Raw genomic sequence first — 12,015 nt, forward strand, 5'->3', positions numbered from 1 at the left:
TGGTCAGGAGAATGCCTTTATGTCCCCCAAGATTATCCAAGGACCTCTGACCTATTCCTCCCCTTGACTCTCTTAATTTTGAATAAATGGGAATGATGTTCTTTAACTCACAGTAAATCTTTGTATATGGTCATTTTTGAGGAAAATGAAAGAGATTGTTTGGGCAATCACGTTCTATTAGTAAAATAAAGAGACCTGATCCCCCCAAAATAAGGATTCCAGTCTGCCAGATCTGGATTCTCTAGTCTCATCTGCTTAGAGTCTCTAATGAAGTTTTAAATTGTATGTTAACTTGTTTGGCATAGTTACCTTGGACTAGATCCATGTTTTTTCAAATTTATGGCCCTTTCTTCTTGTACAACAGATAACTTTGGAAAATATTTTTGCTTTTCTATTTGATCCAATTATGATAATCTACATACCTGAATGGATCCAAAGTTACCTCAGTCTGTTGGTCAAAGACTGATATTCCTGACTTTAAAAAAATACTCATTATAATTATATGCAGTAAAATTCATAGATCACAAATAAGTTCAATGCATTTTGACAAATACATACATCTGTGTCACCATCATTCAAATCAAGTTACAGGACATTTCCTTGACCCTAGTCTATCCGATTCTTACCTTTAGACAACCATTTTTATGCTTCATGTCACTCACAAGTAGTTTTGACTTCCCCAGAATTTCACATAAATGAAATCACACACTATTAATTAGCTATTGCTGTATTAGTTCTTATCTATTGGACAACGCTTTTATATTATTAAACAATATATAACTTAAAACAAAGACTTTCTGTCTCATGGTTTCAGTGGAATCCCTTCATGGCTGAACTAGTTGTCTCTGGCTTGGGGACGGTTATAAAGGATGCTGTTGACATGTTTAGCAGGAATTGCCCTCGTCTCAAGGCTCAGCTGGGATATATAAGTGCTGTTTTAAGCTTACTCACGTGGCCAGTGGCAAGTCTCAGGTCCTTGATTATTGCTGGACAGCAACATCAGGGGCCTTTCTAGGGCAGTGAACAACATGGATACCTGGATTCCCTTAGAATAAGCCAAATAGATCCGTTTCTCAAAATGGAAACTACATTTAATTTGTATCCCAATGTTAGAGATGACTCTCTAGCACCTCTGCTGCATGCTAGTGGCTCAAAAGAAGTCACTAGGAGCAATCTTCAGCCTAGGAAATGATGCCAATACCAGGAGGCAGAAACCATTGGATTCCATCTTAGAAGATGATTGACACATATTCTGGATGCTTTAGTGTCTTGTTTCTTTCATTCAACATATCTTAGTTTAAACCATAAAGTGTTTCAGTAGCTTGCACCTCTTAATATCAAATAATATTGCAGTTTATAAATTTACTTTTGTATTGTTTCAGATTTTAGCAATTTTAAAGCTGCTGTGAACCTTCATGTACAGTCTGTTTATGGGAGTAAGCTTTCCTTTTTTGTGTGTATATTTCTACTAGTAGGATTATTTCTACATCATAGGTCAGATGCTATGTTTAGCTTCATAACTACTGCCAGATCAATTCTTCTTCAGCAATATTTGAAAGTTTCAGTTGATCTACATCCTTACCAACACATTTTAACCAATATTATAGTTGGAGCCATTATGAGTACCTCATTGTGATTTAAATTTGCATTTCCCTGAGGAAGTTGTAGCTCATCTTGTTTTACATTTGTTTTTGCCTGATGATTAATGATTTGAGCAATTTTTAATGTACTTATTTGCCACTATAATTGGGTATCTTTTAATTAATGTTTATGATAGCAATATTTGCTTAATATTAACAAATATTTATATATATGATAAAATATACTTTATTCAAATATTTATTAAAATAAATTCAAATTTTGTACACTTTGAATAGAATTATCTTTTATTTGTTGAAAAAGGGATTATTTAAGAGCCTGCATTTTGAAAAACACAAAGACAGATTCATCAGGTACGTCAACTCCAGAAATCAGGAGGAAAAGAGAAACAAGCTTCCTCTATACTAAGTTGAAGTGGTCAGCAAATGCATGTGGTGTCCCATAAGCCAGGCAGACAGATTCCCAACTAGAAGAAAGTAATTAACCGTGGTCCAGGCTTTTGAGAAACCTAGTAAGATTAGGGTTAAGAACTGACTATTTGATTTGACATGAATAAGTCACTGGTGACAACAGAAAAGTGAGATTGATTGGAGTGGCAGGCATGAAAGAGGATTTCAGAGAGCCAAAGACAATGAGGTGAGGTGATGAGGAAAGAGACAGGCGGCTCTTCCTGAGATCATCCCTCCCTGTATCTGTCACTCTGGTTCTCCTGAAAGTAGAACCTGAAACAAGATGTCAGAGAAACCGGTCTATTAAGAGAGAAACCCATAGGCAAAGGAAGCGAATGGGAAGATAAAAAGGTCAATAATGGGTGTGTTATTGAACCAATGAGGGTAGTGAGTTTAATACCCTCTGAGAAATAACGTAGAATGCACCTCAGAGTTGTATTCAAGAAAGAAAAAGTATTACCAACTAACTGCAAGCTACCACAAATGTACAGTCTTAAAACAACACACATTAGTACCCACAGTTTTATGTGTCAGAAGTCTGGACCAGATCTGGCCCGGCTGGGTCCTCTGTGCTGAAGGCTCATCAGGCTGCCATCAGGATCATCTACAGTGACCTGGAAGGGATCCACTTTAACTGCTTGCAGTCTCATACAGTTGGTGGTAGAAAGGTGAAGGAGTTCTCTTCTGCTTCTGATTTGTAGTTGAAATTGAAATTGGACCTGAAGTGAGGAAGGTGGATTAGAGATTTGAAGACAGAGCAGGTATAAAATAAAAGATTGCCAAGTCAGTGTTTTGAATCATTGACTGCAATCCACTAGAAGAAATATTTCCAGGGCTGAGAGTGTAGTTTACCTAGCATGTAAAAGGCCCTGGTTTCAATCCCCATCACCACAATCAAACAAGAAATAAACAAATAAATTAAAATGTCCTATTTTGTGCATTGGTAAGCAATTCATATATATATAACCTTAAACAAAAGTTCATGAATAGTTACTATTCCTATGTAATATACTTTATTTCTACTCATTGTCTTCTATCAATGATAATATAGGTTGATGGTTCTCAAATTAGTTTTGTATCTCAGTGTTTTCAAAAATCTCAAACTTTAGATAATTGGGTAGAATCATGAATCAGTCCTGAGAATTTCAGAACTGTTTTCCAGAGCTCAAGCAAAAGTCACAAAGTAGGTAGAAAGTGGGGTTTATCCAGTAATTAGATTTTGCCAAGTGATTACAAAGGAGGAAAGAAAGAAAGGAGGTAAGGAATATGGGACAATAGATTCAAGCAATGAATAAATAAATTTAAGCTAAGAAAGAAGGGACATGTTGACTTTAATGAGGCTATGATAAAGTGATAAGGGTTTCAAGTTTTGTTGAATGTTTGGAATAGAACGCTAGAGTCAGGGAACTAGAAAACTAAGAGGCAGCACTCAGAAATAATAATGCTTAAAATTTAAATTTCAGATGTTCTGTAATTAAGGTTATTGCAAACTCAAAAATGTAACTATGAGAATGAGTAACTGAAGGATGGTGTAAAAAAGAGTTTGTAGTTCAACTAACAGGAAGTTGGAAAGTTTAATTTTGAAAAAAAAAACAAAAACAGATGATTGGTGCTTTTTTTTAAATTAGTGCACAAAGTGCTGAAATATCTAATGAATGAGAAATCAAGAAATACCGGCAAGACATGATAGGTGATATAATTTATTGACAGATTAAAGAATTTGAACTTTGGGGGACTTGTTAGATTTGTTGTTTCTTTGTAAGAAAGAAGGAAGAATGGTCCTGGTTGCCAGGGAAAAATGAATGGGTACCCCATCTCCGGAAGCCTGGGGGAAACAAATAGCTAACACTTAATAGGGTATAAGTGTAGCTTCAGGGTGTTCACTCAAGAGGTGGAAGATGAACACATATTCAAAGAGGGGATTAAAAATATAGACAAATTTGGTTTTTATTCAGACCATCAATTCTCAGGAACAGAAAAGAAGCATTTGACAGGCACAGAGAACAGCCAGAAATAGGACCATGTGTCTTAGTTTGGCCAAGATGATTCTGGGTAATTAATATCATCCCAGGGTATCTGTTCCTTAAGAGTGTCCCCTTTCATACAAAAAAGTATTCCACTTAAGACAATAAATTTTATTGTCTCCCTACCTGAGAGAGTAAGAGTTTTAAAGGTGTTGGATACCTGCGAAGCTTTGACTTTGGTGTTATAAGAAATGTCATAGAGAAATACAGAAAGTCTGTAAGAAAGTTTGATGGCCATATATTTGAATTCCATACTCCTTCTTTTCATTTATTAAGTTTTTATTTCATTGTTTACCTGTTTGGGGGTACTTGGGGAATTAAACCCAGGGCCTCACTCTTGCTAAGCACTCATTCTGTTATGGGGCGCAACTTAAGAACAGACCTATCACCACTGAGAAGTCCAAATTTGAGAGTCTTTATTAAGCGGGCCAGCTAACTGTCTCACACAATGCCCCAAAAAATGGCTATTGGGAGAACAGCCCCGATCACAGGGTTGTAGGGATTCTTATACCAAAAATCACATTAATCATGTGTCTGTTGCTATGATTCAAAATTACACATTAACATCATGAGATCATCGACAGAGGGGGAAGTGGGTTAGAATGACCCTTACCTAGGTACAAACTAAAGAATGGTTGCTAACATCCACATAATTACTGTTTACATGGTACATTGTTTAGGAGTAATAGGAATCAAAAGAGCAATTCTTCACTACATAGGAGTTGCCATTGTATATTATTAAACATGTCCCACCAAGTAACTGATGATGGGCACAGAAGTGGGGTGTTCCCATGGGAGAAACTTATTTCCTACATAATATGGAGTCTCAGAGCAAAATGGGTCTGTTTAGTCATTTCCCTTACAGTCTGGCCTATAACATTCTCATGGAGCCAGATCTGTCAGCCCATCACAATTCTACCACTGAGCTATGTCCTTAGTCACTACACCTCCTTTTGGGATTGTCCTCTTAGAGAGTTTTGATATAGTGAAGGTAGCTGCTTTCTGTCTGGAAATGTGAATACTTTTTGCAAATACTAACTGAAGGTGCAGAAGAACTCTCTGCACATCCTCTCTCTCTACCTCCCCCTCTCCCCCGGCCCTCGGTTCCTCAGTGATCTCATGCATCAATCATTGATACCATGTTGACTGGTGATGAGTTCTGCTCCCTCTAATGTCGAAGTTTGAACACTAGAGAAGCACGCCAAGGCAAGCATATTAAGCAGGTTTTAGTTAAAAGTAGTAATAATACAGACTCCTCCTGAGGGAGAGAAGGGGGCCATGGCTGCTGTTCTAGAATCCCCAGTGTTAGGGGCAGTTATGGTTCCTCGATAACTCCCAGAAAAACGCTCCGCAGACACAGGTCTCACACGAGGAACTTTTATTTTATGCAGATGATTCGCGTCCGCTCGGGGAAAAGGGAAGAAGAAAAGAAGAAAGATGGCGCAGGGTTTTCTCCTCAGATATTGGAATTTCCTGGGCTGGGAGGAACCAATCGCGGAGGAGAATTATTACAGACTGACTGATGGACCAATGACATATTAGAACGTAATGTGGGAGGCAGGAAGATTACGGCAACGTAAGCCGGAAATTCCTGTAACGGAAGAGGCGGGGGTAACGCAGATTGACAGGTGGTTGGGAGGCCAGATTCCTTACACCCAGAAGTGAGCGTACCCCACATCTTATATAGGCTAAGGTCTCTTTTTTTTTCCAGTTCTCTCCCCCCTTATCTCTCCTTCCTGCCTATGTGACTAGGCCTGGTTTTGCAGGTGAGATGTAAAAAGTGAGAAGCAGATGGGGCAAGGGGAGGGCCAAAGTGATTCAACCAGGCAAGGGCCCAGGGGGCATTAATTAGCAGCTCCATGCTTGCAGTCCTTGATAAGGGCAGACAAATTTGATAATCTATGGGCTCTGGAGATCCTTGACATTCCATTCTCCCAGAGGCAGTCTCCAGCTTCCAGAGGCACTTGGCTTGCTTCATGGCCTCCATTTCCTCGATTTGACCCGATCCCCTATTTCTACACTAACTGCCTGTCCCCAATTCTGGCTTCATCATGATCATCCTACTATACATACTAGTGATTAGAATATTTATTTGTTTTACATCAAATATAGTAAATTTCACAGACATGTCAAGTTATAGTTGTTTCCTCCCATATTTGCTTGTCGATGCAAGACCTGATAGATGACATAATTTATTGACAGACTAAAGAATTTGAGGTTTGGGGGGATTGTTACTTTTGTTGTTTCTTTGTGAGAAAAGGAAGGAAGAATGGTCCTGGTTGCCAGTGACAATGAGGAAAGATGAAAGGCTACCCCATCTCCAGAAGCCTGGGGGAAACATAGCCAGCACTTGATAGGACTATGAGTGTTCACTCAGGGTGTTCACTCAAGCGTAGGAGGGTGAAGATCAGAAACTTGTTGTTCTGGTGGGAGCTCAGAAGATCAGAATACTGATAGGACTGGGGACAGGAAAAACTGAACTCTTAAGGTTTCAGAGGAGAAGGAAGATTCTTTTGGGCATTGGACTAAAGGCTATTCATGTTACATTCTGGCTAAGAAGTTGTCTACATTTTGCCTGTACAAAAGATAATGACAACATGGTCCAGAAATGGTAGTTTTTCTTAATTAAGTATGGGGAAGGTTTTAACTTATCAAACCTTCCTTTTTTTGTCCAAATTACTTTTTTAAAAGGTTTATCAAATTAACAATCTGAAACAGATTAAAATATTAGGTGTCTGTAGAGTATCTGAGATGAATTAATTATAACCACTAAGTTCTGAATTTTACTTTTTACTCCTGGATATTCAGATGAAGTAACAGATTTGGTTTTAGAGTTATGTAGTTCTCATTGTTTGATGCAAGGTGTCACGAGGGGCAAGGAGGAGTCAATGAGAGTAAATTTGGTCCAAAATCAATTGGCTTTTATTTGATGCTGATCACACAATTATTTATAGTTATTCTAACTTTTAGGCACACCAATATCACACATAACTTAATCACTAAATTATTATAAGCCCCGAATAAACAAGACTCACTCCTTACTGAGACCTGTTCCTAAGGTCCACTCCTGTGTGACGTGTCTTAAGTCAAAGGGCAGCGACTCCCAGAGGTCAGTCAGGAAGACAGCTCGGGAGATCTCGCTGGGGAACTCCCTCCTCCTCCGGTCCAGGTCCTGATTGTCGAGGACGGTTGGAAGGCGAAGGAGGGCGGCGAGGTCACGGCAGGCAGGCCTGGCGGAGACGTCTCAGGCAGGATGCACACGGGCAGCTCCGCTGTCACTTCCACAGGAGCATCTCGGTCACAGTCAGGATGATGAATGTTCCAGCAAGCAACGAGCAAGTCAGTGAGTCCCCGTCAGGCTTGGCGCAACACTGGCGTCATTGGTGTAAAACGGGGACTGGAGCTAGAATCATTATGAGTCCTTTTAAATCCTTTTTATCAGACCTGCCAGCCGGTCTTGGTCCGAGGGAAGTTAGTTATCTTACTTGGGGTCAGTTGCACATGTCTCCAACTTGGGGGCAACGTCAATCCTATCTAATCCTACCTGGGGGCAACACCACATCATTACCTCATTACAACACAAGCAAGTTGTTTTTTGCAAGTTACACAGCACAAGTTGTTTTTTTGCAAGTTACACAGCACACAGAATGTCACACATTTAATTTTGCTCCTTACACAAGGAAATATGGAAGCTTATCTCTAGAGTTAAGGCTTGTCTTAACCTTATATTAGCATGCTAGGAGGACTAGCATAACACAATAGCACAATAAATCTAGTTTTCAATAGGATATTTCAGAAACTTTGGAACAGTGCTGATGTGTGAATATTGAATATTTTTAAATACAGAGGGATAAGCATCTAATCTCTGTTCTGTGTGAAGCAATATGACTTCTGAGTGTGGTTCGTCCTTCCCTTTGGCAGTGTCTCTTAGCACAGAGATCCCTTGGATTACCAAGAGAACCACTTAGTCCCTCATTTATGGGTAGAGTCAACTTTACAAGGCTTGATTCTTCTTATTATCTTTAAAGAAAAAATGATAAGATGACTAAATCACATGGTAAAATACAGCAATTTTCAAGTTCCCATAAAAATGTTAAGAATTGAGCAAGAAGTTTTGCCCAAACTCTAAAAGACTTAAAAAAAGGCCAAAAATATCATTGGCAGTTTTCCTAAAGGAACTCAGGCCACAAAACAAAGGGAATTTCCCAGTAGTTGGGTACAAAAGATGGTCTGGAAATGGTAGCCTTTTTAAAATTAAGGGTGGGGAAGGTTATAACATACCAAGTTCCCATCTTATTTTTTTTTTTCCAGATAAATAATACAGTAGAAGCATCGGAAAAGTTTGCAATTCAAGACAGAGGTCAATATGAATTTGTCCCTTAGAGACCTGTTATCCAGAGTTACTAACCATCTTCACATGGGTACAGAGTTAACACCAAACCAATCTGTAATGTATATGAAGTGTCCTCCTGGTATAGGGTTGAGACCTTCAGGAAACTGAGGCAGCATGAAGACACTTCACCTGAGTCTTACAATCATGCCAGAAAGATTTCAGACATGTCAGCTGAAAGTAACAAGCACGAGTTTATTAGAAGGGATAGGGAAGGGGGAAAGAGAATTCTTCCTGCCTTACAGTTTTATTAGGGATTCCAGGAAGTTTCTAGAGTCCTATCCAAGTCTACCTCTTGACTTTTGACTGGAGAAGCATAGACCACTTCCAAGAGAGAATGATGTGGTGTTCAGAGTTGAGGGTTTTAAGGAAATTGAGTCAACTTGTTTTGTCTCAATTTCCTATTGGCCCCTTAATGGGATTTGTTATGGTTCAGTTATTAGGTGTCTCCTAAAAGCTTATGCGTGAGACAGTGCAAGAAGATTTAGAGGAGAAATGATTGGGTTATGAGAGTCTTAACACAAAAGCAAGTTAATCCCCTGATGAGATTAACTAAGTGAAAACTGAGGGCAGGTAGGGTGTGGTTGTAAGAGATGGGTCACTTGGAATGTGCCTTTGGGATATATATTTTGTGTATGGCATGTGGAGTCTCTCTCTGCTTTCTGATCATCATATGAGCCTCTTCCCTCTGCCACGTTCTTCTGCCATAATGTTCTGCCTCACCGTGAGCCTCAAGGAATGAAGCTGGGCCTTCTATGGACTGAGACCTCTGAAACAATGAGCCCCTAAATAAACTTTTCCTCCCCTAAAATTTGTCTTAACAGGTCTTTTAGTCACAGCTTTGAAAAAGCTGACTAAAACAGGTTTTTATGGAGTCTTCCTGGTTTTGCCCTTATTTCCTGCCTCTTTAAAGCCTCCATCAACTTTTCCTTGTGAGGATCTTGCTGTTTTTGCTATCAGGGTGTTTGGGGGTTGTGAAATACATAACTTTGGTAACAAACTTCAGGGAGGGTCCTGAAGACTTGGGTACAAGAGATGGTCTGGAATGGTAGTCTTTTTAAAATTAAGGATGGGGAAGGTTATAACATTCCAAGTACCCATCTTTTTTATTCTTTCCACATTTTTCTACTGGTGCATTATAGTTGCACATAATGATGATATTTGATGTTACATATTCATACATGCACACATAACAATGTAATTTGGCAAATATCACTCCCCAATTGTTATGGTCTAGATATTAGATGTCCTCCAAAAGCTCATATGTGAACCCCTTGGTCTCAAGTTCCATCCATTCTGCAAATGACATAATTTCATTTTTCTTTATTCAATAATAAAACTCCATTGTGTATTTATATTCTAGTTTTCTTTATCCATGCATATGTTGATAGACAACTAGGCTGGTTACATAGTTTGGCTATTGTAAATTGTGCTGCCAAGTCCCCATCTTCAGGATGGTTATCTGTCACATAAGGCTCCCTGTGATTTTCAGTCACCATTCATTGTCTTTACCATGCTCACCCATGCATGACTGACTAACTACATAGCTCCAAAAAGCTCATGCTGAGACACTGCAGGAATGTTCAGAGGCAAAATGATTAGATTATGAGAGCTTTAACCTAATCTATGGATTAATCCTTTTGCTAGATTAATAATTTGAATGTATTAATGGGTGGTAACTATAGGTAGGTAGAGTGTGGCTAATTTTTATTTTCCCCTTTTCTGCTTAAGTCTGAAAGGTCTTGGCAGAGTTTAAATTAGTACTGTTATTCTTGGAAGAAACAGTATGCTTAATTATAGTTGAAGAAAATAAAGCTGTATTTGCAGGTTAAGTCTTGTTCTGTTCTCTAGGAAATTATCCAAATTCTTTCATCATTCTATAATTTATTGTTTGGAACCTCATGAGAAATCAGTGAACCATATGGAGAGCTTTAGGGATAGTTTTGTTATTTGGAACTGTTTTTATACATTGACATCTCATAAGATGCATCTCATAAGAATTTTACATGTTATGCAATGAAGGATTCAAATTAACTGATGATTATGGAAACTGTGAGAGAAGAGATCCCCTAAAATAATTTAAAATGATTGCTATTTTTTTCATTTCTATTCTTTTTTTTAATCCTTTTTCTGTTCCTTTTCTCTGATTTTTGGAAATGAAAATTTTCAACCAGCAAAGTGAGAGTGTACAAGATGACACCCATTACCTTACTAATAGGTAGTACCTATTGCTTCCCTGTTTTCTTTCACACCTATCAAACCTGTGAACTTGTGATATCCTTTCAATAATTTTTCCCTAAAATATCTCAATTTGGTTTCCATTGCAGAGGCTTTCAGGAAAATTTGCAATGAGGTTGACGTAGTATTCCCTCTGTTTCTCTGTTCAAGAAGATGTCTAGAAATGATATATTTAAGACAGTTGGACTTGGATTTGTGATATTTTTTGATATTACATTAAACTGAGACTAGCCCTCAAGCTGGAGTAAGTAGGCTTTTTAATTCCACTGAAGTTCAACTGGTAATCCTTATACCCCAATACTATACCATAGAGAAGACCTTTGGAGAGAAAGGAAGTTATAACAAGGAAAGCTGTGTGCTAACTTCATGTGCTACAGTATTACTAGGGTGGTAAAGATGATTACTAATGGCCAGAGAAGGATGCCCAGAATGCCCTGGTTTCACTTGTGTTAGTTCTGCTGAAACTCTAATTTAAATGAAGTAGACTAAGTCCAATTCCCTGGAGTGACTCCCAAATTCCCTACATATTCCAGAAAGTTACTTGTCATTTTCTGGTTAGGCCCCAGCTCTGATCTCTTCATCTTCCTACATTAGCTCAGTTTAGTGGATGGTTCATTTTCCTAGAGTGCTGTTCTCTATCCTGCATCACCCCAGATGTGAAATTTAACCTCTGTTTTCTGATTTCCACATAAAATCCCAAGTGCACAAGGCATCTGGTGAGTTACAGACTTATTGAAGTTTAAGGACATGGAAAGGGAAGATTTCCCACACTGGACTTTTCCCAGAGTTGGACTTTTCCCAACTCTGGTTATTGGTTGCAGAGTCACACTTTAGTAAAGGACTAAATTATCCCAAGGGAAAAGTCTACCTCAAACCTTCCCTAAGAATGAGCTTCAAAGGGACACAGTTGACCTTGTAAATAACAAACTGCCTCCAGAACAACATTCAACAGTAATAATAACTTGTGAGAGAGTAAAAAATCCCATCACAAATATATTTCTTTGTCACATTAAGAGATGGTTTATTCAGAGGGTCTATAGACCTCCGCAGGCAGAGGAATGACTTGAAAAGTTGTACTTTTGTAAAAGAAATCTCCATCTGTGTACATTAACAGAGATTTTTCTTTCTGATATCCATCTCCACCCTTTGGATCTGGGAAAGATCTTTCCACAGGAAGAAGAGGTGGGAATCTGACTTCTGGTCCCGACAGAGATCATCATAGGTAGCTCTTACCTGAGAGACTCGTCTGCATAACAAGACAACCCGCTGGGCACATCCTTTCCCCAACCTTGGGCACATTGCCTGTGCCACCTCC

Source organism: Sciurus carolinensis, chromosome 15 (genome assembly GCF_902686445.1).
Source record: "Sciurus carolinensis chromosome 15, mSciCar1.2, whole genome shotgun sequence".
NCBI classification, from domain to species: Eukaryota; Metazoa; Chordata; class Mammalia; order Rodentia; family Sciuridae; genus Sciurus; species Sciurus carolinensis.